Source organism: Choloepus didactylus, chromosome 9 (assembly GCF_015220235.1).
Source record: "Choloepus didactylus isolate mChoDid1 chromosome 9, mChoDid1.pri, whole genome shotgun sequence".
NCBI classification, from domain to species: Eukaryota; Metazoa; Chordata; class Mammalia; order Pilosa; family Megalonychidae; genus Choloepus; species Choloepus didactylus.
This window is the reverse complement of record NC_051315.1, coordinates 51,979,323-51,986,887: the sequence shown is the minus strand read 5'-3', so window position 1 is coordinate 51,986,887 and position 7,565 is coordinate 51,979,323. Positions and strand designations below refer to the sequence as shown.

The 7,565-nt window shown below is 38.0% G+C and overlaps 1 pseudogene; it reads right to left on the bottom strand.

The window, feature by feature from the left end:
• Nucleotides 1-3,556: 3,556 nt before the first annotated feature.
• Nucleotides 3,557-6,248, bottom strand: LOC119543733 (annotated as a pseudogene).
• Between the last annotated feature and the right edge of the window lie 1,317 nt (nucleotides 6,249-7,565).

Here is a 7,565-nt window from a genome sequence, read left to right as displayed (position 1 = left end):
ACAGGAGAACTCGCTGCTCAGTGATACCCAGCTAACCATCCAAACTTGTGGGGTTATATAAATATCTATTTTTCTCACCAAAAGAAGAAAAACAGTAACTTCCCACTGAGAAACCAGTCTGAGATTTGAGTTTAGGCACTATAGGTGAAGATTCAAACCAAGAATGGAGTGCATAGAGAAACTGGCCTTCTGATTCTTGGCCAGCCTGTGAAAAGAGAATTAGGAATGAAATTACTAAACTACCAAGCATTCTTTTGTTTTATCCCTTCCAAGTATTTTTGTCTATGTAGCAATTGTCTGTTTATCTCTGTCACAAACAAGATATAAATCTGTTGTCCCAGGTCTCAGCAAACTAAACTAATGTTACTGTTTTTCATGAACTTTCTCTTTATTTCAAGTTTGTCCCTGTCTGTGAGAGGACATAACATATCCCTTAAAAATGATCATATCTCCATCAAGTTGACCATGAACTGTACAGAATGGGAAACTACATTATCTGCAAGAACAGGGTGGAAATGGTAAAGTTTAGAACAATTTCTGTTTAAGGAAAGGTTATGTAGGAAACTGTTTTTGTGATAGTGAGAACTTACCTGCCTACTATATTCTTATGAAAACAGAATATTATTTAAATAAACAGTAGTCTTCCCAAATGAGGATCAAAGGACTAAAATAGACTGTTCTCCTCAGGGTGTCAGTCTTTAAAGAAGAGACATGCAAGAGGGAAATGTTCCCTTTTCTATAAAACGGACTGAGGAGTATTTACAAAAGATGATTTTTGTGTTGTTCATAGGCATTCATGTGGCCCAATTCTATGTGGATATGGGTAACCATCTGTTAAGTTCTATGTCCTACTTAGTCTCATTAATTGTCATGAGAGGAGGAAAACTGTATTTTCAGCTCATCTCATTATTAAAACATTTGTATCTGCCCTTAATCAGCAACACAAAATTTCAGCACTCCAATTACCTGCCAGAGTATAGCCTCAAAATTGCTGCAGTGAGTTCTGCACAAGGAATATATAATCTGTCTATTCATCAAAATCAGTCTTTCGCAACCTTTTGTAAACATATGATCCCTTTTAATAAACATAAAAATCTCTCCTAGATAGTCTCAAAAGTTGTCCACTGAAAACGACTATTTTCTAAATATTTCTCCTAATCAAGAAGTTGTGCTTTATTTTCTATAGGTATTGTGCTATAACAATAAATTAATTCTTTTGATTTTATGAATATTAAGTAATATTCATAAAATATTATGTATAGTCTATATATTCATCTTACAGACTATATTCCAGTTTTTTCATTTGTCCCAGTAATGTCCCATTGAGCCTTTTCTCTTCCCTTGTTAAATCTCATTCAGGATCATGTGTTACATTTGATTGTCATTGTCTCTTTAGTGGCTCTTTCTTTTTTCTTTTATTTTAATTGTGTGAACTTATATACAACATAAACTTTTCCATCTCAACCACTCTAAAGCATACCATTTGATGGGTTTAAACACATTCATAATATTGTAGTACCCTAATTACCTTCTGTTCTAGTTTTCTAATGCTGCCAGAATGCAAAACACCAGAAATGGATTGGCTTTTATAAAAGTGGGTTTATTTGGTTACACAGTTACAGTCTTAAGGCCATAAAGTGTCCAAGGTAATGCATCAACAATCGGGTACCATCACTGGAGTATGGCCTGTAGTGTCCAGAAAACCTGTTAGCTGGGAAGGCACGTGGCCAGTGTCTCCTCTGGAGTTCTGCTTTCAAAATGGCTTTCTCTCAGGACATTCCTCTCTAGGCTCCAGCTCCTCAGAAATGTCACTCTTAGTTGCTCTTGGGGCAACTCTCTTAGCTTCTACGGATCAAAAGTCTGCATTCAAAGACCATCTCCAAAATGTCACTGTAAGCTGAAGCTCCTCTCAGTTCCAGTGCGTTCTTCAAAGTGTCCCTCTTGGCTGTAGCAAGTTTGCTCCTTCTGTCTGAGCTTATATAATGCACCAGTAATTTAATTTAGACCCACCCTGAATGGATGGGGCAATACTTCCATGGAAATTATCCAATCAGAGTCATCACCCACAGTTGGGTGGGGCGATCCCCATGGAAACACTCAAAGAATTACAATCCATCAATACTGATATGTCTGCCCACACAAGATTACGTCAAAGATAATGGCATTTTGGGGGGCATAATACATTCAAACTGGCACACCTTCCATTACTGAAATTTTACCATCTTCCCAAATAGAAACCCTACACCCATTATGCAGTATTACCCATTTCCTCTGCCCCCTGCCTCTGGCAATCTGTACTCTAATTTCTGTCTCTGTGAACTTAAATATGCTCCAATATTTTCTTTGTAGTTGCCGTGGGGCTTAAATTTAACATTTTAAATCTGTAACAATCTCGTTTGCTTTGGTACCAACTTAGCTTCAATAGAATACACAAACTGTGTTCCTATAACCTTTGTCCCCCCCACCTTTATGTAGTTCTTGTGACAAACTACATATTTATACATTGATTCCAAAACTTCTGATTTATCATTGTTTTATGCATTTGTCTTTTAGATCCTTTAGGAAGTAAAAAGTGGAGTTACAAACCAAAAATACAATAGTGCTGGCATTTGTATTTACCCACATTCTTAACCTCACTGGAGATCTTTATTTATATTCCGAGAATGGGTAATACTGCATAATGGGTGTAAGGTCTCTATTTGAGAAGACGGTAAAATTTCAGTAATGGAAGGTGTGCCAGTTTTAATGTGTCTTGGACCTGTTGTCTATTGTCCTTTCCTTTCAACCTGTAGAACTCTTTTTTAGTATCTCCTGTAGGTCTGATCTAGTGATGATAAACTCCGTCAGCTTTGGTTTATATGGGAATGTCTTAATCTGTCCCTCACTTTGATTTTTTTTTTTAAGAACAACTCAACAACATAAAACTCTGTTTTATTCTTGGACTGCATTGTTTTACATGTACATCAAGTGGGCCAAAGAAATTAAACAGCAACTTCATAGACAAAAAAAAGAAAAAAGAAAACCTTTTATCTTTTGCCTTTTTAACCATCTCATACAAACCAACTACTGATAGTACAGCTAAGTACGTAAACAAAAAAAGTTACTTGAAGGCTTAAAATATATATATTTTTTAATTTTTTTTACAAGGTTCTTTTCTCCTTTGAGATTGTAACCAATGTGTTCACACCACAAGTAAAGTCAGAAGTAGGACAGAGAATACTCCGAAGGCTGGTTTGGTCATCTGAGATCATTAAAAATGACTGACACCTAACAATATGTGCAAAAATATAAAATGTAAATAAAAAATACAAACAATTTTCCTTTTTAAAGTACTTTTATGAAAAAAGCAGGGCTTTGGAAGTTTTTTTTTCCTCCCGTTGCCAATTTATGTTGTGGTTTTGGTTGAGTGGTGGAGAACATGAGGCCCTGCCTGCGGTGGGTGGGTGGGTGGGGCTCTACTTTAAGATGTCCGTGTTTAGGTTCTGAGACTGGAAGTGGAGTGTTAATAGATCACGGCAGCCCTTCTTTTTATGTTTAACTTTTCCTTTTTTGCTGTCTAGTCATCCCCATCAGTCCTCTGTTTCTGTCCATATCATCATCCTGATCATCTTCAGCTACCCATTTGCCCGTAGCTGCTTCAGCCTCCTCATCTTCATCTCCATCCTCTTCCTTACCATCTCCTTCTTCTTCCTCCTCTTCCTCCCCATCTTTTTCCTCTTCTTGGTCTACCTCATTGTCAGCCTCTTGTTCTGCATTTTCCTCATTAGCATTCCCATTAGCAGGTGTATCTCTTCCTTTCTCTGCTTCCTCCACTGCTCCCTTCTCCTTTAAGCCCTTGGTAATTTTGGAGCTAGTATCTACAGTGCATCTGACATGATGGGTGGGGCATGCTAGTGATCTGATGCAAAAGACTGAAAAGAGAGCTAGAGTTTGGGGACTCTGGCTATAAAGTTGAGGGTGTCCTTGGCAGCAGCGTGGTGGAGGTGGCTGCCTGAGCGGTGAGCCTACCAGGAACAATGCAAAGATGGGCTTTCCTAGCAGCCAGTGGGGGGCTCGCCCTCATTTTTGGAAGTCAGTTTTGCCAGATATAGAATTATTGGTTTGTATTATTTTGCTTTCAGCACTTTAAATATGTCTTCTCATTGCCATCTTACCTGCAGGTTTTCCAATGAGAAATTGACAATCTTATTGAGGTGCCCTTGTACATGGCACACTGCTTTTCTCTTGCAGCTTTCAGAATTCTCTCTTTACTTTTGGAATTTGACAGATATGCTGCAACATGGATCTATTTGGGTTTATCCTACTGGATGTTCCTTGAGCATCTTGGATGTGTATATTCATATCTTTTGTTAAATTTGGGAAATTTTCAGCCATTAATTCTTTGACTATTTTCTCTGCCCTTTTCCCTCTTTCTTTTCCTTCTGGGCTCCTATAAAGTATATGTAGGTTTACTTCATAGTTTTCCACATGTCTTTGAGGCTCTGCTCACTTTTTGTTTCATTCTTTCTGTTCCTCAGACTGAGTGATTTCAATTGTCTTATTAAGTTCTCTGACTTTTTCTTCTGCCAGCTCCAATCTGTTGAACCTCTAGGGAATTTTTACTTTCTGTAACTGTGGTCTTTGGCTTTATTTGGTTCCTTTTTCATAATTCCTCCTCTCTATTGATATTCTCTTTGTGTTCACCTTTTGTTTTCCTGATTTCCTTTAGTTCTTTGTCTATGTTGAGCATATTTAAGACCATTTTTAAAAAGTCTTTTTCTGGTATGTCAAGGTCTGGTCCTCGTTATTGACAGTTTCTAATGCTTTTCATTGTCTTGTTTCCCTTGGCCATTGCTTCCTATTTCTTTGTTTGCTGCATAATCTTTTATTGAAATCTGGACATTTTGGTATTTTAATATGTTATTGAAGGAATTTAGACTATGATGTCTGTTCCTTAAGTTTGTATCCAGCTAATGTTATGGCAGAGTTCTTATTTCTGTTTTTTAAATGCAATTTTATTGAGATATATTCATACACCATATAATCCATCCAAAGTATATAATCAATGGCTCACAGTATCATCATATAGTTGTGCATTCATCAACACAAATCACTTTTAGAACAATTTCATTACTCCAAAATAAATTAAAAATAAAATAAAATAATAAAAATAACAATATAAAAGAGCACCCAAAACATCCTGTTCTGGTTTGCTAAAGCAGTACACCAGAAATGGATTGGCTTTTACAGTTGGGGGTTTATTAGTTCACATATTTACAGTTCTAAGGCCATGAAAGTGTCCAAATTAAGGCATCAAGAGGTAGATACCTTCTCTGAGGAAATTCCAAGGACATCGGGGTTCCTCTGTCACATGGGAAGGTACATGGCTGGCTCTGCTGACCTTCTTTCCCAGATTTAGCTTCTGGCTTCAGTGACTTCCTCCAAAATATCTCTGGGCTTCTGTCTCAGCTCCTGTGGGTCCTTGCTTGCTTCTCCCTAAGAGCAAACTCTGGATTACATATCTTATTTTCTTTGTAAAATGTCTCAGCTTCTCTCCTAGCTTCTCTGCTTGTTTCTCCCGGGGCATTTCTGTACCAGTGACTGAGCTCTCTCTTTCTCCCTGAGCTCTCTTAAGGACTCTAGTAAACTAATAAAGACCCACCTTGAATGTGCAGGGTCACATCTCCATGTACATAATCTAATCAAAAGTCCTGTCCACAATTGGGTGGTTCACATCTCCATGGAAACACCTACAAAGATCCCACCCACAATAAGTCTACCCCCACAAGAGTGGATTAAAGAACATTGTCTTTTATGGGGTACATAACAGATTCAAACCAGCAGATACCCCATAACCCCTTGTCCCCCTTATTATATATATAATTATTTGTCTTTATTTTATGACTCATCTGCCCATACACTGGGGAAAGAGAGTGTCAGTCAGTAGGTTTTCACAATCACACAGTCACATGATAAAAGCTATTATCACCAAGAGTCAAATCTACTGGATTAAAGTTCAACAGATTTTCAGGCATTTCCTTCAAGAAGCTATTCTAATACACTAGAAGCCAAATGGAATGTGTGTGTGTGTGTGTGTGTGTGTGTGTGTGTGTATAAAATTCATAAGATTAACCTTCAGAATGATCTCTTGACTCTGTTAGAAATCTCTTAGCCACTGAAACTTTGTCTTGTTTCATTTCTTTTCCCCCTTTTGGTCAAGAGACATTCTCAATCCCAATACCATAGCCAGGCTCATCCCTGGGAGTCATGTCGCATATAGGGAGGAGAGTAATGAGTTTATTTGCAGAGTTGGTGGAGAGAAAGAGGCCACATTTGAGCAACAAAAGTTCTCTGGGGGTGACTCAGGCATAATTATAAGTAGGCTTAGCTTTTCCTTTGCAGGGAAGTAGAATTGTGCAGCCCCTTTGGAGGGCAGCATAATGGTGCCACAAGAGGCTAAGTATAGGGCTGCCATATGACCCTGAAACCCTGTTATTTGGTATGTACTTGGAAGAACTGAAAGCAGGGACATGAATAGGTATTTGCACAAGCCCAAGATCAGGGGCTTGTCTTATTAAATTGGGAGTCCCCAATACTTGCAAGAATATCAGGAATTCCCCAGGTGGGGAAGTTTAATAGTTCCACATTTTTTTCCCGGGCCTTCAAAGGGACTTTGCAAAGACATTTTATTTTCTGCCCAAAATGCTCTGGGATGTATTGGGATATTATATTGACCTGTACAGAATAACAATATCTCATTCCCTGTTATAAGTTCCATAATTATGTTGTTTAAATAAACTGACCATACAGGTTAAATTAGAAAGTGTGCTACAAGGAATAGAAATTTTATACCAAATAAACATCTCTTAAATAACAGTTAAAACTCCGGAATAGATGTGATTGCTCTAAGATCTTACAGTCTAGAAACCTTTCCAACAAGCCTTATTGACCATTCTGTACTTCTGCATAGTCTATACACTGTCTCCTAATAAACTATGCTGCTGAATTAAATTCTCAGCATTTGCTCATTATAATTAATTTGTACTAGTGAGGCCTTATGATAGTTTTCCTTTAGTTTCTGGCTTAATTCACTCAACATAATGCTCTTAAGGTTCATTCACATAACTGTATGCCTCAAACTTCATTCCTTCTTGCAGCTTTTCACTTTTCCATTGTATGTATACTGCACAGCTTGCCCTTCCATTTACCCGTTGATGTACACTTCGGCCACCTCCATCCAGTGCAAATCGTGAATACTGCTGCCATAACCACCAATGGGCAAATACCTATTCATGTCCCTGCTTTCAGTTCTTCCAAGTATATACCAAATAACAGGGTTGCAGGGTCATATGGCAGCCCTATACTTAGCTTCTTGTGGCACCATTATGCTGCCCTCTAAAGGGGCTGCACAATTCTACTTCCCTGCCAACAGTGAATAGGTGTATCTCTCTCTCCATGTCTTCTCCAACACTTGTACCTTTCTGTTTATTTTTTAACAGTCTTATTTGACACATACAATCTATCCTAAGTGAACAATCTGTCAATCCCAGTGTAATCACTTAGTTATGCTTTCACCACTGCAATCT